The sequence below is a fragment of the Mauremys reevesii genome, linkage group 3 (genome assembly GCF_016161935.1).
Source record: "Mauremys reevesii isolate NIE-2019 linkage group 3, ASM1616193v1, whole genome shotgun sequence".
Classification (NCBI taxonomy): domain Eukaryota; kingdom Metazoa; phylum Chordata; order Testudines; family Geoemydidae; genus Mauremys; species Mauremys reevesii.
Window position 1 is genome coordinate 164,728,896 of NC_052625.1, and position 26,472 is coordinate 164,755,367.

The following is a 26,472-nucleotide window of genomic DNA, read 5'->3' on the forward strand; positions in this document are numbered from 1 at the left end:
AGGGATTCTAGTGAAGTGGTATACTGCCACTGTCCCAGCTGAGATCTCTGTTGGGGTGATGGAATCCCGACGCTTACAGAGAATCTCTGCCATCCCAGAAGAGGTAGTGTGGGAGGGACCCCTTTATGCATGTAGAGCTTTCATGGGGCTCCTAGTGTTTCTAGTTCCACATGGTGGTGGCTATTCCTCCACTAACCCCTGAGTCTCCTATAGCATTGGTGGTGGTGCTGGCATTGTTTCTCTGCAGATGTACAAGGATGCTCCATGTTTAATTCCACACTGAGTTTGTAGATGGAACACCTTACTTAAGCTGGTTCGTAAGGCTACCATGCTCCATCAGAGTTCCTCTTGATGATACCTACAAGAAATTGGCAAACTAGGCACTTATATACTTTGATATCTCTCATGCTATGTGCATTAGTAGCGTAGTGACCCTGAGTAACCAGGTAATCTTACTGATATTGCCTTTGTCCTTCTCTCAACCCTTCTACACTGTGTGTGTTGCCTCCCTTCATTGTTATGTCTGAAATTAGTTTGTGAGCTCTTTGGGGTAGTGCTCCTATTTTCCTTTCAGTATTGTGAAATGCTTAGTGTTCTGTGGAGAACAGTGAAATATTAATGTAGGGGATTGTCATGAAATTGATCATACTTAGTACTTTTCATCCATAGATCTCAAAATGCTTCACATGGTGAGTAAGCATCTGTGAGACACTGACAATATCTTGAACAAACTGTTTGGAATTAAGATAAACGTTATTGAATTAAGTTAACCTTATTGAATTAGGGTTAATACCTTTTGGTGTACACTGTATTCAGATGCATATGTGTATGTGTTGTTGAGTAATTGTATGACTTCCATGAGAAGGGTAAATAGGAGAACAGCAGGGGCGAGCAAGCAAATTCACTCACATTGTGAAATCTCCAGAGAAGCCATCCCCATTGCATATACTAACTGTCTCTGGAGAATCCAATTTTCAATGGACAAAGAAAGGGGTTTTTGGATAAATAGCCTGGCTTTAAACTGGCTCAGGGCCTCCTTCCAGATCAGGACCCCTTGTGCACAGAAGTCCCATAAGACTCTGGTTGTTCTGAGTGAAATGGTGATGAACTTTTAACCACAAAGAATCCCCCTTGGGTTGGGGTTTGAAGGACTCCTCCTACCAGAATCCATATTAGGGCTGAGATTAACTCTAGTTAATTTATTAGCATGTGTGTCGTTTCTTTTATTGTTTTTGGTGTTTTCTCTGTAATGCTTTTTACCTTAATAATAAAATAGGCTTGCATAGACAGAACTGTGTGGTACTTACAGCTGTAGCAATTATACCTGTTATGTGTCTCTGAAGGAGGAAGCAAACAGGTGCCTTTGGCAGCTGGTCTATGCTGGGAATAACACAGTCAAGGCAGGGAACTGTATAGCCTGGACATACCCAGTCAGAAGGGAGAGAGATGCAGGTCCCCAAAGTCAATGGTTGGGGAGCCACTGGGTGCCCTTGCTGGACCTTTGAGGGGAAACACAGGTATAGTTGCCCTGAACTGTGACCACATCATCTCCATTTTACATTATTATGATCACTGTACAATTGTAAAATATATAATTTGTAGCATGTGATAAATTCCCCTGTTTGCTTCAGGCTTCTCAACTAGCTTGTTGTTGAAAACCTACAAAATCCCTTTACCCTGCAGGTTCTTGCAAACTTTATCATGTAGAGTCCAGCATTTTAGCTCTGGAAATAATTGCCATAATACAATAACAGTAGTCAATGCCTACATTTAAAGAATAACCAACTAGTTATGTCTTCAAAATTTAAAATTGTTTTTGTGTTCAAATCATCTCGATGAGAGTACTTAACAATGGTTCAACTAAATACTGGACTACTTCAGGAATATGATTAGTGGAATGACTTATCCACTAAGCAGAAGGGAAGGGAGTAATCTAGATTGCCTTCTCTAAGGTTCGCTAGCATTGATCAGTGTAAACGAGATATTTCCGTGTTGTTAAATTCACCTAAGATTGTTGATAAAACTTTGTAGCAGCTCCGCATGTTTTGATTCTTACAATGAAAATAAACAGTTCCTTGAAATCTATTTTAAAGATAAATTGAATAGGCCTTGTGACCTACAGATTTACACAAGTAGAATCTCTCTGTTTAATTAGTGAAATTAACTCTCCTGAATACATTCCCTTGGTTTCTCTGTGTGTAAAATAGGAGTTCAAGAACAGACTAGTTCAAAGTAAATGAGTTCTGAAAGCTTCTCCAGTGTACTTCGGTGTATAGTAGAGAATTATTTGTATTTCCTTAAGATGATTAACTTGTATTAAACACAAAGTTCCAAGGCATTTAGAGAGGAAAAACAATAAATCTCCCTTACCAGTCCTCCAAGTTTAGCAGTTATCATTGTCTAGAATCGCTAACTCCAGTTAAAATTGAATCAGACTGTTTCTCTTGAGCTCAGTATTGCAAGTTAAAACAGTCAATCAGTCTGGACACTGCATCCACTACACTGCATCTCAGGATTGTGTATGCTTTTTACTAAAACAGAACTTTTACCTCAGTGGCTATGCTTCATTAATGGTAGCTACTTCAATGGCGCACCACAATTCTAGTTGGTAGGAATACAAACATCTTGCATGGACTCTAGTTTCTCTGGATTTATTACTCTTTAGTTTAAATTACTACACCAAACACCTGTCCAACAGATGGGGATATTTTTTGTTGCTTTGGTTTGTCAGGTTACAGTAAAGCTTGCAGTAAATGAAGCTGGCTTGTTGTTGCTTTTTTTAATGTAATGTCAAACTATAGATAAGGAATCTTAAATTTTTCCTCCCATGATCTAAAATCCAGCCACATCCTTGTACCCTTTGTGCCACTTCCTCAATGATTTAAATGAGGTGCTAATTCTATTGTTACCTCAAAGGATCTCTGCTCCCCTCCCTTCTGCTCACTACCTTGAGGAGAAAAGTAGCACTTCTTTTTTTTTTTTTTTCTCTCTGTGGTTGGAAGAATAACTCCTCTTGCTGTACCCACAGGGTTAGAACTCCTGTTGTAGAATTAAGGTGATGGACTTCAGCTCAAATGATGGTCTGGCTGTTAAGGAATATATGGCATGGGGGACTTTTTGTTACTGTCGCGGTTCTTATGGATATTGCTGATAGTGATGCTTTGAAGGGTGTAACACAAACAGGCATGTACTGAGATGAGGAAGTAAACATTTAATTTCATACAATTTACAGTATTACTTGGATTTATGCCATTCACTTCAATAAACTATTGATGAGATAAGTGGCGTTCCTTTGCTTCCACTTTAAATGTTATGTTACATTTCATATTCCTTTTATATTATATTTAAAGTGTTACAACTGAATCTTTAAGTAGCAGATGTTTACCATGAAAGTCTAATTGTGTATTTTTTTTCTTAAACCACAGGCCTATAATGTTTGTTCTTTCCTGACCACAAATGCTGCTTGCTGGCACCAGCTCTGAATTGTTTCTCTCAGACTAGGGCAGCAGATCTGTCCATCAGTCCATACTTGTACAATGGCTTTTTAGTTTCTGCTAAACTTTACATTTGTCATGTGAGGAGCACAGTTCATTGCATCCATTCTGATTATAGGAAAGGCAGCTCTGTTTGTTACAGTGATCGGAATTTCCTGTTCACATCAAAAATATATATTTTTCTGGACAGGAAACTAACACCGACCATCAAGCCTAGCAACTTTAGGTTTGTGTCCACCATTTTCCTTCTTTGTCACTCTTTCTGTCATCACTTCTCTGCCTATAAAAATGTCTAGCCATACACTTATTTACATGATCTGCTCTAGTGGCTTTGACAGTGTCTTTCATGTTCATTATTTTAGTGATAATTCTGATTAATTTTCTCACTTTCCCTTCTGTAACCAAGTTTCATAATCCATTCATGACATCGTAATTTGAATCAGCTACAACAAACAAGGCTGAGCTGTGCCCACACAGCTGCTCTTTTCACAACAGTCACATTTGTGCATCCATGCCCACCACACTGCCTACTGATGTGTCCATACATTCTCAGAAAATCTGGGCAGTTCTCGTGTAGTCCCTCTACAGGGGAATGTGCATGGGAAATGCACACAGCGAGCAGCACCAGGAGCCCTGGAGCAATGCAGTCTGGCATGCCCTACCACACCGAGCTGGGAAGAAGTGTTACTAGCCAAGCTGGCGCTACATGCGTGTCTAGGAAGCTGTATCTATACTGTAGAAAACCAGGATGATCAGGTTATAGGAAGACAAGCATATTTCAGCCTAAATCAATGAAAGGGTAAAATATTAACTGCTATCTTTACTTATGGAATATTAACTATACTGTGTGAGCAAAAACAATGTTTAGAGTCAACTGCATCCCTGAGGCTACACACCTTGTTAAGTTATTGTGAAAAGAGCATTGTCCTGACTTTTGAACCCTTCACCAACTACCTATATAATTTTGAAATCTTCAGAACTGCCTCCTGAGCAAGATAAGGCCCAAACCTTTTACCCTTTCCTTGTGACAAATTCCCGAAACCTATATCTTCATTGCCCTTTGTTTTGTTCTTTCAAAGGCAGTAATAATCATGCTTTGAAACAGAAACCAAAGCAAGAACATGGCACTCTATCTTAGGGCTGACAATGCCTTATAGAACAAACATAGTTCATGTTAATTTTTTATCCTTCCACTGATTTCTCAGTTTCCCATTAATGAGTGGTTTCAGTGTAGAGGTGTGTGTGAAGAGAAACATTAGCATTTTTTTTCAAGGGTTTTTCTATAACTCTGCCTAAAATCAACTGTCTAGTTGGCTTATGTCTACTCTAATCCATTCACTAGATAATTAATTTATAAATCAGGGAGCAGTTGCAAGACCATAGCTAAAGTTGCACAGTGTAATTTGTTTACACTAACTCACTTGCTCACTCTGTTGCTGGAAAGAAAGAGACGGGTGGAAGGAACAAAAGGTAAGATTACTCAGGGTAGAGGAAAAGGATGCAAGACCACTTCCCTGTTTGAGAACTTTTTATTGTTCGTTTTATTTATATATAAAATATCATTGGTTGTTGCCAAGACTGTAAGTGAATGGCCAGTTTGAGGTGACTTATGAAGAGGTGTGGATTATGCCTCTTCCCCGCCCCCCCCTTTCATCTTTTCCTGGCTGTTCTTTCTTGTGTCTATATCTGCCCATACCGTCTGGTTGGTGTGTGTCTCCGTCTTAAACATTTACTTTTAAAAGCCATTTTCCCACTTACAGAAAATTCTTTGGGAGTTTGTCTTGCAAAAGCAGATAGTGCGAGGTTGGATTGTGTGATGAACTGCAGCAGGGGGTCCCCATCTTTGATCTGGGGGCAAGAAAGGGGTTAGGAATGCTCCTTAAAGAAGTACATATCTTTATCAAGCATCCTCAGCAAGGTTGCACCTAAAATCATTGGGGTGCAGCTTAAAATTTTTCTTCCTACAGTTAATTTAAACAAAACTATGGACAATTTTGTCTTTTCCCTTTCCTGTTCTCCCACCAAATTATCAATTCCTTAGTGAACTCCAGAAGGGTGGATTAGCCCTGATTGTCTACAATAACACTACTAATTTTATGTTTGTTTTATAAATAGCATATCTGTGCGCAGAGAGTAGGTACCATGATGATAGGCACTCTAGACAAACCTTTAATCACTGAAATTTACTTTCTAACTTTATTCCTTAAGAGAAATGGTTTGGACCAAAACATTTTTAGCTTTCAAAAAGTGGTAAGGATTAGAATTGCAGTAACAGCAAAGTTTTAAGGATGTTGATAAATTGGAGAGGGCTCTGAGAAGAGCCACAAGAATGGTTAAAGGGTTAGAAAACCTATCTTGAAATGCTAGACTCAGAGTTCGTTATGTTTAGATTAACAGTGAATGTTAAGGGGTGGCTTTATTGCAGTCTATAAGTACCTAAGTGGGGAACAAATAGTTAATAATGGGCTCATCAATCTAGCAGAGACATGTGTAACACAATCCAATGACTAGAAGTTGAAGTTAGACTAATTCAGCCTGGAAACAAGGTGTAAATTTTGAATGGTGAGAGTAATTAACTATTGGAATAATTTACCAAGGATTGTGGTGGATTCTCCTTCACTGAAGATTGGATGCTTTCTAAAAGAGATGTTCTTGGAATTACTTTTGCACAAGTTCTGTGGCCTATGTAATAAAGGAGGTCAGACTAGATCATAATTGTCCTTTCTGGCCTGGGAATCCATGAGTCTATTTAGTCATTTGGCTGAATCCCTGTATTTAAATTTCCTATTTTTTTCTATATACTTTAATTTTTATCAGTTGTGTTTTTCTTGGACTGTGGTACATTGTGTTTTAGATTGTGCCAAAACATTGGAAGCTGGCTTTCGTTGAGAAGTCTTACAATATATTTGGCCTTTTTCCAGCTAATGTTCTCCTGTTCCTTAACATTTATTCCTGTCTCGTCAAAAACCTGATTCCTGAGTCAGATCCATCTTTCTTGTCTCCCTGTTTCAGACAGAAGCAAAGTGAAATACCTTTTTAACAAATCAGCAGTTTCCTTAGTCTTCTGAATACTCTACGTTTGGCCTTTTTTTCCCTCTTTCAGTTCATCTTAAATATAGTCCCAAAATCAGAACTATTTATAAACTCTACTTGACATTGTGTTTTTTGCCATTTTAAACATTTTTTGCTTTCAATTTTACAGTTCTCACCTGATCATCCTTATTTTTAAAGATATGTGTATAACATACATCTATTACACACTATTAAACAGAAGCTAATGTAAGTAATTCTGCTTTTTGATTATACCGACATCTGGCATTTGTCTAATTTATATTAAACCTCGTTTTTGCTATGGTGTCAGACTTGGTCTTTGCTTAAAACTTAGGTTGATATAGCTATCGGACTCAGGGACAGAGATGCTGGGGGTGTGGCAGTACCCCTTGCCTTGAAGTAGTTTCCATCATGTACAGGGTTTACAGTTTTGTTCAATGACTTTCAGCAACCCCACTATAAAACTTGTTCCAACACCACTGCTCAGGGGTGTAAAAAATCTGTATTCCTGAGAGCCATAGCTATGTTGGCCTTATCCCTGGTGTAGACACAACTAGGTCAATGGAAAAATGCTTCTACCATGCTTCAACCTAGCTACCATCACTCAGAGAGGTGGCTTTCTTACAGTGACAGGAAAAAACCCTTACATTGCTGTAGGCCGTGTCTGTGTTCCAGGGCTATGACTGCATAGCCATGGTGCCATACTTGTGATGCTGTAGTCCTTGCAGCATAGACACAATCTATGTCAGACTAGTGGGTGTGGAACCTTAGGGCAGGTCTACACTATGGGGCTAAGTCGACCTAAGTTACACAACTCCAGCTACATGAATAATGTAGTTGGAGTCGACTTACCTTAGGTTGACTTATTGCGGTGTCTACACCTCGCTGGGTTGATGGGAGAAACTCTCCCTTTGACTTACCTTATGCTTCTCGTTCCGGTGGAGTACCGGAGTCGACAGGAGAGCAATTGGTGGTCGATTTAGTGGGTCTTCACTAGACTGGCTAAATTGACCTCCGGTGGATCGATTGCTCTCTGTGGATTTCCCCAGGTAAGTAGAGACAAGCCCTAAGATCTGTGTAGCAAAGCTTCGGCAGAGGTGTTTTAGCCTGGTGTACCTTGTTCTGAAGCATGAAGACTGCCTTTCAGAACACAGAATAGCTATAACATGAGTTGAGGTCTGTCTTCTGCTTTTTAGATGGCTGGCTAGTTTTTAGTGTCTTCCTTTTTGGAGCAGACTCTTCTATACCAAAGGGCAGTGTTTATCCCATAAATCATTGCATTTTTTGGTAGATGGATTAAAATAGTAAAAATTTGTCTATCCAAACTTTGAAACTTGGGTTTCAGTATAATTGGCTTCTTTGTGCAAATATAACACTCCTTTTACATTCCAAAAAAAAAAAAAAGATAGTTGTGTAGTGCTTTTTGAATATCTGGATTCTTTTGAAATTCTTGTCAGTTTTGTGGTGTTGCATGATGAAGATAAATTATTCACTGTAGCAAAGTATTTGTCCCCACATACTGGAAGGAAAGGTAAACTGCTGCATTTCAGCTTGCAGAAATTAAATTTTGGTGAAACAAGAAAATTACCCTTGTGTAGTGCCAGAGGCTTCACCATTGGACCTCTGTGAATGCCCATCCGGTATCTGAAATCCTAACTTCTAGGGGTCACAGGAGGGCTGCAGCACATTTGCAAGTTCAGGGTTTCCCATAAAGCAGCATTTTTCCAAAGTGTGGGGCATAAAAAGCTAGCTGAGGGAGCTTGGAAAATGTTAAAAGCTGATATCTTAATTTATACACCACCTGGCAGGGTTGCAGGTTGTGTGTATGACTAGTTTTGTTTTTTTGAAGGGGATGTTCAACTTTCAAAAGCTTGGCAAGTGTTAAAATGTGGTGACTGTATACTTCATTTTGTACACCCACATTTTCATTGAAAGCCTCCCCCAACCATTTGATCTAAAAATCTATTACTAGCAAATGTAACTTTAAGCTTCTATTAAACTCATGCACCCCAGGAGTGAGATGGGGAGGGAGAGAAATGGAAGACTTAAGTGGAGCGTATAAAACAGGCTGATAAGTCTTTGGGAAACTCTAGGTAACTTTTTAAGCGGAGCAAGTTCCTCAGTAATCTTTACTACAAATTGTACATTGCATATTATGATTGCACTAAGCATTTCCCCAAGTTGTTTTGAGTTGAGTCACTTTTTCAAACTAGTTGATTCATGCTGTCTCCTGCCTGTGGAGAAAAGTAACCTGTATGATTCCTGCAGAATACAGGAAGTTGCAGTGTTTGATGCATCCTGGAGCAGAGGTCTCTGATGAAACATATCTCAAAAACACAGCCAATGTCTGCATAAGGAGATTTACAGATGAAAATATTTCTATAGTTACTCCACTGTTTGGTTGGTCAGCTTTCACTGGGGTAATTGACTGAATTCAGAATTTCGACATGGAAAATCCCATGTCAAATCAAACTATTTGTCTGTTTAGTTTAGTTTCCCACTTCTTGCAGAAGCCAATATCATGTACTTTTGGTAAAGGTGAAGACCCCAATAACTCAACTATACTGTAGCCAGTTTAACAGTGGTAAAGGGGGAGAACATATGGGTGAGAATTCCTGGTCCCCACAGGTGATCACCCTACACCTGGTAGTATGTGATCAGGTTATTTTATTATCTTGCATGGCAACAAATGTTCATGATAAAAGTATTTAGTCCTCCTTAAAAATCCAACCATAGTCCTGGACTCTGAACTTCTGTGGCAGTAAATTTCACAAGCTGACTGCATGCTGCTCCAAGTAGTATTTGTCTTTCTTGGTTCCAAACTTCAACCAATCATTTACATAATATGAGGACACTTGATGAAGAAAACAAAAAAGGAGGAAATAATTATTTATTTTAGCCTTTATAACTTTGAATGAATTCCACAGTCAAGTCCCCATCTAGCTTTTTTTAACCACTTTACCGGCTTAAACAATCTTAGTTTTTGATAGGTATACCACGACTGGCACACACTATCATTGCCCTTCTGCAGATAGATACAGAAGAAATCAAACCTTTCTGGAAAAGAGATCGTGACAGGGCACATTATTACGGTAAGCAGATTTTTGGCACTTTTTTTTTATAAATTGTTTGTTTTAACTTCCATCTCTAGGGTTATGTTTTGAGCAACATATGGCGATGACATAAAGACTGTTAATGGAATCCTAATTCCATTTTCTTCTTCCCTTCCCTCTCCCACAATTATTCCATCATGTTTTGTCTGGGGTTGGCTGAGGCATTTACTCTGCTTTTTTTGACAGCACAAAGGATATATGAGAATACTTTCCTCCATTGTTCAAGGGTCTATAGTGAACAGTGTCCATTAGCACAACGTCAACATCTTAGAATGAAGCTTAGCAAGCAATGGTGCAGCCCTGATCATATGGTATTAAGTAGGTATCTTACAAGACCACAATGTTGGAATATTAAAGAAATTTTTAATTTAGGCTTTGAGTGTTCTCCTGTGTCCCTCAAGCATTACTATCTGTGATGCTGTAACTTGCTATATATCCCTCAGTGAACACACTATCAACCTCCTTCCTGCTCTGTCACCCTCAACTTCCTTCCATGCCTCTTCCTATTTGTTTCCCTGCTTTTTTATCAGATTACGGTATCTAGTCACCTCTTTAATCTCTTTTTAACTAATCCTGTTGATTAGATAGCTAACCTCTGAGTACTCTTGCCAGGCACGGTATTTCACTTGTCCAATAGCAGTGTAATGGCTCTTAATCTCTAACCAAACAGAATGTGCATACTTTACACTAATAAATCAAAAGCCATGAGCAAGGCAACGCCTGAAATCAAAGCTGGTTCCTGTAGATTGTTTTGTACTTGAATGTCACTTGCTAAGAATTTTTTTTTTTTCACATTTCTGTTTCAGACTTGGCAAGATGCCATTCAAATGCTGCAACAGCAGTATTTGTGCAGTAATAGAAGGGTATACTGGAAATGTCCTTTTACAGCTGTTAAAGTACATTTCTGCTTTATGATATTCATAGGGTTCAAACTTCTTTTGGCATTGTGTCGGCGTAATCTTCATTACGTTCATTAGGTAATCAGAGATGTAGATTTCTTATGGACAAAGGGCAAAATTCTCCTCTTGTATGGCAGTTTTCAGGTCTGCTGTTCTATGTAGATTTCCTGGTAGGCCCAGAACTCCCTTTGATGGTAGTGAGAGTTCTGTGCTTGTAGGGAGAGTACAACAGTGGAGCTGGAAACTGCTATGCAGAACAGAGAGAATGCTACCCAGAGCATACTTTCAGGTACATGAATTCTCTCAATACTTTAAAGGTCCAATCACCTGGCCACTCCTAAACTCTCTTCTCAATAAGTGTTTTCCATGCATACCTGTGGATTTCAGCCACGGAACTGTGTGCCTTGTGGGAGAGGGCTGCTTAGCCTGTGCATATTTTAGCAAGAATCCCAGTTGATGCAGACTCCAGGACACCCTTCCTTCTTCACTATAATCTCTTGTTAGAGGTTGAAGGTTGAGATGTTTTGCATGGAAATTAACAAATCTGAGATTTAAGTGGTCTACTGTATTTAAAAAAGAGAGAGCAAGAGATGAAACCTGTTAAAACATATCAAGTCTTACAATCAGAAAAAAGCAGAGCTAGATAGGAATGATACACTGTGGCCTGGTATATGCTGGGTGGGTGGGGGAATCGATCTAAGTTACGCAACTTCAGCTACATGAATAACGTAGCTGAAGTTGACGTACTTAGATCTACGTACTGTGGTGTCTTCACTACGGTGAGTCGACTGCTGCTGCTCCTCTCGCCGAGCTGGAGTACAGAAGTCAATGGGAGAGGGCTCAGGGATCGATTTATCGCATCTAGACTTGGTCCTCTCTGACCAAGTATATCAGACTCATGCCATCTTTTGTCCTCTCTTGCCCATCAGTGGTTGTCTGTGATCCTTTTGATCTTAAAGGTGTTAGTCTGTCTTAAAATCAGGCATCACCCCATGAAAATACTTACCCATTTTTATTATGGTAGTATCCAGACATTCCCATCAAGAAAAGGGCTCTGTTGTGATAGGGACTGTACAAAGGCAGACATGTTCCTACTTTAAAAAAAACTTACTCTAAGATGACAACTTCTGCTAACCTGAGAATTAAGATGAGTAGGAGTGGGGTGAAAAATACCTGCTGGGCCACACCCCCAGAGTCATGCCCTTGGAGTTTAAAGGAATAAACTGTTGCCTGCAGTCTATCTTGCACTGTATTTAATCGTAGTACCTGTCAACTTTCTAGTATGCATTTAAAGAATGTAAATTACTATGCTTCTCTTGCACTTTCTTTCCTTCTTTCTTTCCTTCTCTCTTCTAATTTATCCTATCAGAACCTTCCACTCTCTCTCAGCCACCAGCTCCCAAACTCTCTCAATCTCTTCCCATCCACTTCCTCATATATAGCACTTTGAAAACTTTATCGTACAACTATAATTGTTAAACTGCTAAACCAAGATGAGAGGTCCCACTTTCTGTGGACAACACCCTGGTGAGAAGTTAAAATCCCTGGTACTTGGAGGTTGCTTTTACTTCTCCCAGGGGCTAATCTTTTATAGCCTCTGGCTAGTAGGTATTTAGTAAACTAGTAGGGAGTTGTTCCTGAAGGCAGAAGGGGAACTCTGAATTCTTCCTAATAGTATTTTCTAAATAGATCTGCATTGGTTTCTAACCTTTCCCTTTAGTGAGAGAGTATCCCTTAGACTGGAATAGTGGACATCTTTCTAGTGAGGAGACTTGTAGATTGTTCTGCTTTGCTGCCTTGTCTCAGTGTTCCTATTAATGTATTTTATTTAATACTAGGTGTTCCTTGTTCTTGGCTATCATCCTTAGTTTTCTTCTTTAGGCTTAAGATATTTATCACACAAGAAATCATAGAATATCAGGGTTGGAAGGGACCTCTGGATGTCATCTAGTCCAACCCCCTGCTCAAAGCAGGACCAATCCCCAGACAATTGTTTTTTTTACCCCAGTTCCCTAAATGACCCCCTCAAGGATTGAACTCACAACCCTGGGTTTAGCAGGTCAATGCTCAAACCACTAAGCTTTTCCTCCCTCCATATCATTATTTCAGTCTCTTGATACAGACAATGTCATGAACTGGGTAACTAATTTTCAGCTTGAAGTGGGGGGAAATGCATCTTTCTTGAACATTTTCAGTGTTCTCGTATTTGCCAGTTACCCTGCAAGGCCTGTAGGATTTTGGATATGTCTACACTGCAATTAGACACCCACGGCTGGCTGATGCCAGCTGACTCCAGCTTGTGGGCAGGGGTGCTATTTCAGACGGGGGGGAGGGGCAACTTTTAATCGTGATTCCAAGAGCCACTTAGGCACCTGAAAACTCTAGGGTTTTTTGCAGATAACTTAGAAATTAGCTGATAGGAGCACTGTATCTAATTCCTATATTTAAAAAAAGAGGATTTAATAGATATTAGATCCACTCAACTCTAATACGAACATGTTCTCATGTCTTGTGTCAAGTCACTTAAGTAACACTGGTTAGGTTTAAAATTGTAATGTATATTCTTTATTACTAACTCTCGAAGACAACAATTGAAACAATTGTAGAAAAATCTAGATTACTTTCTGTCACTTTTTTGCAGATCACCAAGCTTGGAATAGATCATTTAAATTTGGAAACATCATACTAGGGCAAGGCTCCATGAGTTTATACTGCGCCTGCCTGGGGCTCTAGAGGTATCATCTTACTACAAATAATAGACTAGAAACTAACCTTAAACACGAGTGAAACTGACACTTTCAGGTCATTTTCACAGTATTGCCAATCCCAAATGTTCAAAAATCACGAATCAGCTCACCAAAAATCATGGGATTGGTTTTAAAATCATTAAATTATGTAAATATAACAGATTTGGGGTTCTTTTTATTTGCCTTCTGCTTTTTGAGCCTTTAGGGTGCACTGGGGTCACATTTTGGAGCTTTCTCCACAGGCACGGGGACTAGAAACTTCATTTTTCTTTAAGAATGAAGGCTGAAATCATCACATATCCACTTAACTTCAAAAGCTGGGGCTTCAAGGAAAACAATTATGAGACTCATGACAAAATTATGAGCGTTGGCAACACTGCACTTCTGTTTAAAGGCTAGTTACTTTCCAGAAGGTTCTTAAACACAGCGCTACAGTGATTGAGTTGCAGTTCTCACAGGAGAATATTTAAAACCAAACACCAAGAAAATTCTATGTTTTAAAGTTGAGAAAAAAACTGACACTTCTGAGGTATATCAGGGGCACTGCAGGCAGGAAAGGAAAATAAACAAGCACGGGAGCTCTGGGCCGCTCCTCCTTTAGAAAGAAAGTTGGAGGGTCAAATCTTCTAGTCCTTAATCAGCTGAAATTTCTATTGCCATCAGTGGCTCCACTCCTAGATATAAACATCACAGTGACCATGTGATAACATGTGTGGTCAATAACTATACACTTTGTTCTTAAATATCTGAGTCATCTTAACCAGAGTTACACATCTTGTATGCATTGGCTCTGGGACTGGATTTTTTGGCATATTCTGAACAGTGCTGAGCACACAGATGGTGCCCAGTGAATAATGCAAATCATGACAATAATCGTCAACTTCATGGACTCTGGATGCAATTTCTGTTCTTTGTTTTGGAATTGGCCTGAATGCAGCTGAAACCCTAAGAATTTGAGGCGTAAACACATCTGATACTTATGACACTCTCATTCCTTCCTTTTCTCAAACTCAGAACAAAAAATGACCGAACAAAATGGTTTTCAGTTAAAATGTAAAATTGCACAGCAGCCATTGCTATACAACCCAGCATGGGGAAGAACTTGCCACCTCTTGGGAGTTAGGTGATTTCCTCTCATTCTCCATCCTTCCTAACCTCTTTGCTGCTTTTCATGCTGTCAGCCATGACATTCATCCTGGGACCATTTGCTGGAGTCTCAGAGAACTGGCTGCCTTGGTTTTGCTCCCATCAGAGTACTTTTTTTCTTCCCCCCATTTCCCCCCTGCCCCCCTCCCCAACATGCAGCAGAGAGGGAGAGAGAGGGGATGGCCTTCTGGATAGGGAGCTATCCCTGGAAGATTTGGGTTCTCCCCCCACCCCCCATGGACTTCTGGTCTGACCCCAGGCCAGTGCTTTGAGGACAGAATTTTAAAGCTTTTTAAGCACCCAAAGGTGCAGCTAGATCTCTAATGGGGTTTACAAAGCACCAAACCTTCTAAGTGCATTTGAAAATCTCACTAGGTGCCTAAATACCTTTGAAAATCTGGCCTTTAGTCGGTGTGTGTGTCAGTGCCCCATCTGTACAATGGGGATAATAGCACTGCTCTACCTCACCAAGGGGCTGGGAGGAGAAATAGGTTAGACATTGTGAGGCACAGCCTCTTACCATGGTAATGGGGGTCACATAAGTACCACAGAGAGTGGGAACTTCTCTATATACTGCTAGCCCTTCCCTGGGTTTGACCCCTTCTTTTTACCTGTGCCCCCAAATCTCACCCTTTTCTGAATGTAACCTAGGCTCAGTGCTTTGCTGTATTTTTTTTCCTAAGCCCTCCCCACCCTGTGTTCTCTCTAAAACAACTTCTCCTCCCTCCACAAAGGGATTCCCTTTTACAGGCTAAACTTCCATCTCCTTAATTTAATCACCAGCCCTTTCTTCTCTCAATCACCCTGCCTCTGTTTATAAACAAAATACTGACTCCTGGGAGCTTACACACCCCTTGTATGAAACTCGGGGGGGAGGGGGGCTTCTGCCCTTCCCTGCCCCTCCTAATTAGCACCCTTGCTTGTGGGGCTTGGGCTAAGTTTAATTGCAGTGTAGACAGGGCTGGCTCCAAGGTTTTTGCCACCACAAGCAGCAAAAAGGAGAGAGAGGGAGGAAAAAAAAAGTCGCGATCACAATCTGCAGCTCTACCGCCGCCGCTTCAGTCTTTGGCAGCAATTCAGTGGCTGGTCCTTCACTCTGAGAAGGGAGTGAGGGACCCACCACCGAATTGCCGCTGAAGATCCGAACGTGCCGTCCGTCACCGTTGGCCGCCCCAAGCAGCTGCTTGCTGGGCTGATGCCTGGACCCGGGCCTGAGTGTAGATATTCAGGCTCGCACTGGAGTCCAGGCGTTAGGACCATGCAAAGTGGGAGGATCCCAGAGCTCGTGCTGTAAAGAGCAAACATTTATACCACAATGGCTCCAGGGTTAAAAAGAGCCATTTTTAACCCTGGAACCATTATATGTACCTGTCTAACTCCTTTCCCCTGCCTTTCTTTACCTACATTTCCAGTAGCATATAAATTGTTCCTTCGGTTTCTTTAAAGTATGTGCCTTTGAACCCACCTTTTTATTCCCTTGATTTATTTCTTCTTGTCTCATTTAGTGGGGAAGCCCAGCATACAAGCTCAGTAGCTTTTTTTTTTTTCCCCTCCAAGTTATGCCATGATGACCCATCAGCATATTTTAGAATTTATCACCAGTGAAAGGTGGACCAAAATTCTGAAGCAGTCTGGTAGATGTTCAGTGGCAGAATAAAAGTTTAGAAATAAGTTTTCATTATTTTCATATTTAAATTTAATGATATCAGTATGATATTCCCTGTGGTGTTTGTTTACATATTGCACTTATTTTATGTGACACTTTCACTTCTAAGTATGCAGACAATTTTTTTTTTATTGCTAATGCAAAGCCACATCATAAAAGTTGAGGGAAAGTGGGAGGCTTTGGAGGAGACTGTTGCGGAGCTTGGTATAATCTAGGAAGGCATGCAAAGGCAGTTTAGGATTGTAGGGGGAAGTATGATGGCCTGGTAATATTACTAAAATCACCAGCAAACAGTTAATGCTGCTGATTTTGTATTTTTAGGTTTCAGCATTAACAATCAGTTGCAATAAATGGGGAAGCCCATCGCTTAGCTATTGTTTCAGGCTATTTGCAAAATCAGGAAGGTAACACTACAACAGTTGCTACTTCATTTGTATTTTGAGGATTATCTTTGTAACCATGAGGACTAGAAATATCACCTAAAAAAATCAGGCCAAGATTTTCAAAATTGAGCACTATCATGGATTCATAGGGTCCGGTCTATTCCCCAACCTGTAACCAGTCCCTTGTGGGTGACCCATTTGGTGTGCTGAATCTCAAGGGTCCACATCATTCCACAGAGGGCAGTCCTGTGGCCTCCACAACTCTGAAACGGTCTTCAGGCACTAGTAGTCCCTGTCTCTCTCTGTGGCTCCCTGCAGAGTTCAGCCAAGGCAGACTCCTGCAGGAGGCTTGTTCTTTACCCCGTCAGAGCACAGTGCTCTGAGTATTTGCAATGATAGGGCAGCCTTACCAAAACAAGGTAACAGTTTATTGGTCACCTGGCATACAGAATTTGAAAGTCCTTAAGTTAGTAGAGCAGTAAAGGTTAAGACCAGGTTTAGACTGGCCAATCCCAGGGCTCACTTGAGCTATGCTGTTGTAGGAACCATCTCCACTTCCTTTCTCAGTCTCTTTTTCTTTAGGCCCTCCCAGGTGAGAGTCCTGTGTCTGTGAGCTCAGCTTTCAACACAGCTCTTCTCATTGTTCTCCAGCTCAGGGTCTTTGCTCTGCTTCAATGCCGAGAGCTATGGGGAAATCTCCTTCCTCTTGGCTGTTGGTTGCTAGGTGTGAATGTTTCAGCCATTGGTCTTTCCATTGTCTTTTTTCCTCATCCTCCATTCACGTGTGTAGACTTTCCTCGGTTCTCCAGCCATGTGGCTATCTGAATCCAACACCTTGTTTCTTCCCTTTACACTCAGTGCATAGCAATACAAAGCCCAGAGGGAAACTGAGGCATGCACAGGCACCCTAAAATATCACCAAAATTCCCACATTTGTCACAGGTACCCATAGTTAAGTTCCCAAATCCCATTGTAAGCACTGAATTGGCCTGACTTTTTAAAAAATGCTGAGTCGCAGACACTCCCACTGATGTCACTGAGTGTATATCTAGACTACAGCTGGGAGTGTGCTTCCCAGCTCAGATAGAGGGACCCTAAAAATAGCAGTGTAGGTGGGAGTAGCACCGGGGGGTGGGGGCAGCTTAGGCTAGCCACCTGAGTACAAATCTGCCCAGACCCCCTGGGTATGTACTTGAAGAGCTAGCCAGAGCCACTGCCCATACTATCCTGGTAGTGTGCTAGATTGAGCAGGGCCAGTGCATGTCTGTGTGTCTAACCAAACTGGGAAGCAGGCCCCCAGCTGCAATGTAGCTGTACCTTGTTAATGACTGGCTGCTCAAGACTTTTGAAAGTACATTTAATTCCTAAACTAGGATTAAAGAGCCTAACTTTAGGCATCTACTTTTGGAGATCTTCTGTAGCAAAGGGGGAAGTCTATTTACTGCTGCAGAATGAAGAATACACAGGACACTGCTTATAAGTACTTAAAGCAGGGACTTTACTCTTGATGTCTGGCATATCGAGCCCAAAATGCATTAGCTATTTAGCACTTAGCTATTTAAGAAATATGAGTTCACAATTTTTGGACCTGGAAACGCTGACTGAAGTAGCAACTATATTACAGTCTGATCAAGAATGTTTAGAATACAGCATGTTTGACATAAAAATACATACTTTGATTCACAATAGTGGGAAAGAACTTGCTTTATCACGTTAAAAAAATTGGGGAAAGATACAGTACGGTGTCACATTTAGTGTAGTTCCTAGTCAGGGACAAATGAGCAGGAGATGAAATTCTGTATCTAAATGGATTGGAAGAAACCCAGCTGCACTTTGAGTAGTTGCAGAAGTGTAGGTTTGACGTTAATCCTGCTGATTCAGATTGTTAACAAAGTCTATGTACACAAGCCAGGGTACAAAAACAACTGGTGATCACTGTGTAACCTTTCACCTGCGTTTTTATTTGGCATGTGAATGAAGGCAAATCAGTGGTCATCTGTTCTTGGATTAAATTGCAGAGTAGCATTAATCCCTTCTCAGAAATATGATGTGATATTTTATCCTGATTATAACATAACATGGGACAATAAAATGAGACAATACAAAATGGTTTAATGAAAAAAAAAGTAAAATGTCCATTTTTTCACCGAGTGCATTGCAGAAATTGCATGACTTGGAATTATCTCCAAAACTGAAGATTTTTTTTTGAGGGGTTCTCTGCCTGAGACAAAGTATTTATTTAATAGGGAAATCTCCCAAAGGCTTGACTTGTTCATTCAAAATGAAACTTTTCCCTATTCAGAGATTTTTATTGCTGAATTGGAAAGTCAGAGGCTTCCCAAAAAAACTGGGTAACTTTCTAAAGATGGATGCTGCCCAAAGACACTAATAAGCTTTAAAAATAAAAACAATAGAAAGGTGGGGAAAGAAATATGATCCATGGGAACATTTGTTATATTTTTGGGGGGGAATAATACAATAACTAAAGAAGAGGGACAAAGCCATACTTAAAATTATCTGTAGTATGACAAATATATTTAACATTACCTTCTGTTTCCGGTTATACAGGAACCACTTATGACACGAAACACTTCCCATGAAGTGTGCTTTTTGCTTAAGGCTGTACCAGCATAAATTGTGTTGTGTGAATGTAAAATTGCAAGATGGAGAATTAAATCCATAGTGTCGTATTAAGATGTGGCATATAGCAAAAAGAAAATAATTTAAATATTAACTCCTTGGAGTGTTGTGTCATCTGTCCCCCATCTGTGATTTTAAAAGCTGAAGGAAATACTGATATGGAATGGAATTTTAGGAGACACTACATCCAAAACAGTCTCCCTTTTTCACCTGTAGTCTGCTTCATTAACCTAGAGATTTGGAAGACTGTATGAAAGGAGCTTTATCACCCAAGACTTTTCTTTCAGAAATATGCCAGATTTAAAACAAAAAGCCTAGGTGGAAGAGCGTGCTCTTGGTACAGGGTGCTGTGAATTTCATAGGACCCATAGCAGATATCAATATTTCACTTAAGCAGGAAAGGGTTGTAGTAGGGAAGGAGTGTTTAAAAACTTTGGGCATACCCTGTAACTTCCTTACAGCTGATGAAGCTATGTTGATTTATGCTAACTGAGGATCTGGCTCATTCTTTCTAATGGAGAAGAGGTTTGGAGCATTAACTGTTGTAGGGAAGTTTAAAAAAAAAAGCTGAAAAGACTTGAATACTCACAGCAATTTGGTTAAGACTTGCAAACTGTTTGTTCCAAATCTTTCCTGCTGAACAACTTCCGTCTTGACATACTATCTCTTATTGATTGGGTAGAGATTGACGCAATCTGCCTGGTGCTGATTCTGTTGCCACTTCTGTCAGTAGGTAGAGCAGTAGAGACAGTCATGACCTTTGTCTTCCCGATCTCAACTGGCTTGAGTCACAAGTTTAGTCTCCTTTTGAAAAGTCAGTGACTAGGTTGGTTTTAAATTGCATTATCCTGTCTGGCTGAAATGGATTTGTAGAGTATGACAGTACTGCCACTCAAGGTACAGAGGGTGAATAGTTGTGAACCACAGAGTTCACGTATAAAGAGAGAACTGCACTAGCCAAATTTGACTGTCTGTGTCCAGGCTGTAATGACAAAATTTTGCTCTGGGAAAAGAAAACCAGCAACATATATAGACTGTTCCTTCAGTGTACTGAAGGAGATTACTACTTCCGCCCCACAATCACATAGCTGTCCTCTTCAGACTGGTAAGTGCTTCAGCCTTTCCTCATAACTGGTGCTCAGCTAGTAGAGTCTTTCTGGGCCGCCTTCCCTACGTATCCAAAACAGGCTGTGCTACCCCTGGTGACACTTCAAAATCATGATAATACCCTTCTGATGCAATTCAGGATCCTGTTTAATGCCTTCTTCAACTGCACAATGCATTTCCATCTTCACATTCCTGATCACTTGAATCTTCATGTTGGGTAAATAACCAAAGTCATTTAACAAGCAATATGCGGATGCCTTTAAGGATTTTATGTTTGTTTTATATTGCCAAGCATTTGTTTACACTAAAATCTATCAGATGTTTCACAGCCCACTTGAGAGAGTTTTCAGAAATATGTGAACACATCATAACTCTTGCAAATGCTGCTGTCTTTGGCCAATTTTCCCACTTACAGGCACGATCTGAGAACAGAGTGTTTGTGATATGCTGCCCACTGCTCCAATCTAGTTTAGATAGAGCTCATACAAATACTGTTAGTAGCCATACTGATATTTAAAAAATCTTTTAAAGTTTTACTATTTAACTCTTCTGGGAATGCTTCTTCTGGGAGTATTGACAACCTGTTTCACCAGTCTTTCCCTTATAATAGTCTCTTTTGAAAGGCTGGGGAGCCTTTGCCACCCATCAGTACTGTGACGGCTAACCTGATATTAATCACAGATTAAATATATACGTACATTGGGTCTTTGATCTCCATTCAGGAACCTAAAATGTAATCATTCTTGGTTCAGTAATTTGAATAATTAGACTCAGTATAATTTTGTGAGGCCAGTGTTAGTGGTTGTTCCCTGCCTATATACACAATGTTTGTTGGGAACATTCGCTCTCACTCTCCCTTAATATGAATGCCTGGGAACTTTGCTGTGGAAATCTATTGCATATATCTATTGAAGAATTTCTTGTCTCTAAAAATTAACTGTTAAAAATACTGAAGTCATGTCTACATTTATAAGCCCACAGTGGCACAGCTGTACTGATACAGCTGTGCCACAGTAAGATGGCTCCTGTAGCCGCAATATGCTGGCTGGAGAGCGCTCCCCTGTTGACATACAATCAGCTCACGCCGCATGTTTGAGACCCCTGCTCTAGGAAGTGTCAAGACGTGGTTTGCTTGGGACTTGCATTTCCTAGATTCTGGAATATTACTAATTGTCAAATATAAGCACTATATATAGGCAAATGCTCATGGTTGCTCCAACCTTTATTTTCCAGTGCTAGAAAATGTCTGTTACAGGATCTTAAATATAGCACAGATTGAGTTTTTACAACTTGCTTCATTTCTCTAGGAAACTTTTTTGTTCTTCTGAGGTGTTGGTAAATCACTTTTTGTTGTTGGTGGTGATTTTTAATTAAACTGCAGCAGTTGAAGCAGAGTTTAATTTTGGATAGTAACTGGCAAGAAATTTGAAGAATGTTCCCATGACCCTCTGAAACAAAAGCTGACTGTTTGAAAAGAAATTCATTTGTATAATAGAAAAACAGAATGAAACATTTTTTTGTTTCTGCAGACTGACACCAAGGCTAGTTCATCCTGCATTTGTACCAGTTTATTCTACTACATGATGATAATGAAACAAAAAAGGGTTACATTAGAGAAGCTAACTTGTTAAGTGAGACTTCTGCAGGGAGACTTTCTACTGAGGAGTGACTTTCTCTTCTGTTTTGTGAATGGGATTGAAAAGTAACTGCACTTTATTTTCCTTAGTTGCCCACCATTGCTATATACTTCAGCACTGCAGTTTTTAAAATTACTTAGCTCTCTCATCTCTCTGCTGCCCTTTTGCATAAAGAAATGATTGACACAGAAATATGGCAGACCAGTTTTGTATATGAATTCAGTGAATGCTATTAATTACTAACTTTTAATATGCTTCTCTTCTGTTTAATTTTTTTTCTTTAAAAATATCCGAATAAGAAGCTGATTGTGGTTTATCCAGTGATGGTGTTACATAACTGTATCAATTTCTTGTTGGATCAAAGTAATGGCTAACAGGATGAGCAAATGGAGAGTTCAGATATAAAATTGAAGACCTACTAGGGAGTAATGCGCCTTGGGGGTGCATCTAAGGACAGAAGATTTTCCACATCAGCAGATTATCTTCTGGGAAGTTAAGTGCCTAGCCTTATTCTGTACAGCCTTTGGCGTGTTTGGATCAGAAACATATTGCAGCATAGCCTCTTCTGTTCATTTTTATTATTCACAGGAAACCAGTATTTGAGGGTGTCCAGGACATTTATATGGGCACTGGTAATTTGCGTAGATCCAAAATGTTGATCTAATTTTAAAATGGTTGTATTCTGATGGAGAAGACCCTTGCTTGTTTTAGTAACATTGTTTATAAGAAGATTGCATTGAAATGTACAAATGCATCAAAATAGTACTGGAAAAGGGAGAAACTAATGTCATTCTATATACCTCAAATTATTTTAATCACTCACTTTATCCCAAGCAGGCTTCTACATCTGAATATGGTCTAATTCAAAGAACATACTAGAGATCCTGCTATAAGGGGACTTTAATAGTGGGTCTCTCCAGAACAGTGAGGAAAGATTGATGGAGTTGGGTGTGGCCTGTGTGTGTGTATATACTCTTTTGGGGGGAGGGAGTGGGGGAAGACTTTGAGATTCCTTACAACTCTTATGTCATAGGGTGGAGATGCATATTGAGAAAAGAAAACAATATAATTAACAAATGAATTTATCCCCTTTTTTTATTTGCAACAAGGGAAGTAGATGCTGCCTTGTCAAAAATGAAATTCCAGCTCCGACTTGCCTGCTAAGCAAACATAGCAATTTTGAAATATGTTTTGCAGCCCAGCATGCTGGGCTTGGGGCAGGGGAGAGCATGTATCATGTTCTTGTCTTCTCCTGCCATTTCAGTTTGGTGAACTGAACAGAATTATTTGGAGTCGTACAAGGAATGGTGAGAAGACTTTTGTGTTTTCCCTCTTTAAGTACTGGGCTTCAAAAGGTTATTGATTAGATAAGCAGTGTGGTATCATTCCAGGGGGGATCCTTTTTAAAACAAAAAGCAAACCAAAGAAGAAAAAAAGTGTCAGGCATTAATGTCACTTGTGCACATGGGGAGTACTGTATTCCACAAACCATTATTTAACATGGTGAGGTGAGAGATGCCTTTCCCTAGCTGAGGGGTGGGGTTAGAGAGCTCTCCCAGCACTCAAAAAAAAAAAAAACACCACCTCAGCGAAGGGCGTAGCTCCTAGTGCTGGGGCACTGTTTACACTGGTGCTTTACAGCGCTGCAACTTGCTGTGCTCAGGGGGTTGGTTTTTCACACCCCTGCATGAGAAAGTTGCAGCACTGTTAATTGCCAGTGTAGACAAGCCCTGAAGGGTATCTTACTACTTGCCTCCTTGTTGGGTTAATGTCCTCACCTGTTAAGATTTGTTTAACTATTGTGGCAGAGCTCTGACCTTGCTCCCATGGGTCCTGCGCTTCTAGGCGGTTGATGCTAGCCTCAGTGGCTCACTGTGACCCTCCACGTAGCCCTTCTCTCTCTAGGGCCAGGGTTACAGTCTACTGAGCCCTTTTCATCATAGGCTGCAAGGAGGTTGGTGAGAGAACTCCCACAGTCTCTGTTCAGCCTCCTGTCCTGACAGGGACCTGACTTCCCCTCCCAGGAGATGTTCCTGTAGTGGTGGGTTGGGGGGAACCCGGGCCCGCCCGCTACTCCGGGTTCCAGCCCAGGGACCCTAATGGTAGCAGTTATTGGCAGCCAACCTTTCACTGCCAGAGTTGCTACATTTCCCTGGGCCACTTCCCCACAGCTCTCCTCCTTCTCCCTTCTTCACCCTTACCTTAAGGCTCCTTTAATGATGGTTTGAGGGTGTCTTCAGTAACCAGCCCTTCAGGCACACTTTCTCTCCTCTGCCTGACTGGAGTGAGCCCTTTTTATAGTATTAGCAGGGCCTTAATTAGAGTCAGATGGTCACATTAACTGAATGGCCTCACCTGACTAGTTACAGGTTAATTAGAGTCAGGTGTTCTCATTAGCCTGGAGCAGCCCCTGCTCTGGTCAGTCAGGGAACAGAAAACTGTTAATCCAGTGGCCAGTATATCTCCCTTCTGCTATTCTGCTGTACCCAGCTGGCCTGGGTCTATCACACTATTTAAAGTAAAGTTCTGTAAAGTTTACACTGAACTGTAAACATTTAGAACAAGGACACTTTCTGGGATGATTTTTTTTTATCAGCTGATTTAGAAGTTCTCTTGCCAGAACTGTTTTGGCATTAGCTCTTAGCACTTGCCCTTGGGTTGTTTCTTCTTTATTATTATTTCAAACTTTGTGTGCAATGTTCCATTAGACTTCTGTCTCAGGGCGACCAGCTGTCCCGTTTTTAAAGGGGCAGTCCCATTTTTTGGGACTTTTTTTTTTTATATAGGCGCCTATTATCCTCCAGCCCCTGTCCCATTTTTTCACAGTCTCAAACATCCAGCAGTGGGATTTAACTATCTCTGGTAAGGCTGTTCTTAAAATTTGCATTACTTAAGGACTATGTGTGACTTGTATTGTTGCTTCAAATGGTCATCGTGGAAATATGCCATGTGAATCAAACATAATGTGTTGTGTGGGTTTCACTGTCTCTTCCCCCCCCTCCACCCTCAGAAGCTGAGGGTTAATACTAACATTGAAATCTGAGAACTATATTAAATAACTGAAGAAACTACTTTAGCAGCAGGTAAACAGTGGGCAAATTACAGCCTCATGAGCAAAAAGACCATTTTGTGCAAGCTGGCTATGGCCAATAATAAAATCTTTTGCAGATTTCAGGAGTTATACTTTGACTTTTAGAAGTGTAAAACACTTCAGCAGGGCCACTTTACAATAAAAGGCCAGTAACACTCTTTATATTTAGGAGGCTGATTACTTTTTGACCCCTTCTCTGTGCTGTGCTTTCTGGTTAGGCTTTATTCTTCTGGCTATTTTGCCATTGTAGAAGTTTTTAGAACTGGATCTTTCACTTGTTCTAGTAAGTTGCGTCTTCCTTCTTCTCTCCTCACCTCACTCCCTCTCCCCCGACCCTCCACACCATCCTATTCTTTCAGACTTTCGGTCAGTTTAGTTTTCTGCTGCTGTCCATCACTGTAGAATCTGAGCACCTTCCACGTAAAGTTGATAGCAATAGCGAAGGTTGTAGTGACTCCATGGAGTCACTGGCTCTTCCTTTCTGTTGTGAAAATTCTGATTGGGAGGTTGTCTTTGTTCAGTCCGTTTATTTGCTCCATGGGTTTTTGGGCGGTGTTGGGGGTGGCGGGGGTAATGTTGTGGAAGCCTCCCATTGCAAGGGAACAGCTCCTAATGAACTGAAAATGTCTGTGAAGTTATTAAAAATTCCACACACACCCATACATTTTATACTTCAAATGGTATTTTTTACTTTGCTGTTCTAAACCAAACACAGCACCCAGTATTGCCAGCTCTTATGACTTTTATTGTGAGTCACATGATATTTGGTATCTAGCATAAAACCCTAACTTCTGGAGATAATAGTAATGTGTGAATCTCACCTTTTAAATGAAAGTTTCTAGTCCTTGTGGTTGCAGAGTCAAGCTTGAAAAGGTGATCTGAATATACCCTAAACTAGGCCCCAAAATGAGAAAACAACAAGAACCACAAAGTTATTTATTTCTTGGCTTAAAAGTATTGAGAAAAATCTCAACCTTCCTGGGACTCAATGTTTGAGCACTTGGGTTTGGCAATACTGAACTTACAACTTTCTGCAAAGGTAGCAGCTCTTTGGGGCTGGGACAGTCTTTCTATGGGCTTATCTACACACACATTTTGTTTGAAGCAGATGGGGAATGAACCTACCCCACACTAGCCTGCCAAGCACTGAGGGTGTGTCTGCACTGCAATAAAACACCCACGGCTAGCTCGTGTCAGCAGACTCGGGCTGTGGGGCTATAAAATTGAAGTCTAGATGCCTTGGATTGGCATCTGGGCTCTGGGACCCCACAAGGGGGAGAGATCCCAGAGCCTGGGCTCCAGCCCAGGCACTGACATTTACACTTCAGTATTATAGCTTGCAGCACAAGCCTCATGATCCCGAGTCAGCTGACACTGGCTAGCTACCTGTGTTTTGTAGTGTAAACATACCTTAAGTGTGTGTCAGGACCCTGCTGATGCATTTCCTTAGTGTGCTTCAGTCTGCTCAAAGCAGGGTAGATCGAAGCATGCTAGAGAA

The 26,472-nt window shown here is 40.6% G+C and overlaps 1 protein-coding gene across 2 annotated transcripts in view; it reads left to right on the forward strand.

Annotated features, from left to right (window-relative positions):
- The window catches only part of ELOVL5 (ELOVL fatty acid elongase 5), a 62,693-nt gene that overhangs the window by 5,583 nt on the left and 30,638 nt on the right, over window positions 1-26,472 (forward strand). The window contains exon 1 of one of the 2 annotated variants that reach the window (XM_039529444.1): window positions 21,836-21,911. The exons of the other annotated variant lie outside the window; for it this stretch is intronic. The gene's annotated coding sequence lies outside the window, so the exon portion shown is untranslated. Of the gene's footprint in view, window positions 1-21,835; window positions 21,912-26,472 lie in introns of those variants that run through there. 2 annotated transcript variants of the gene reach the window in all.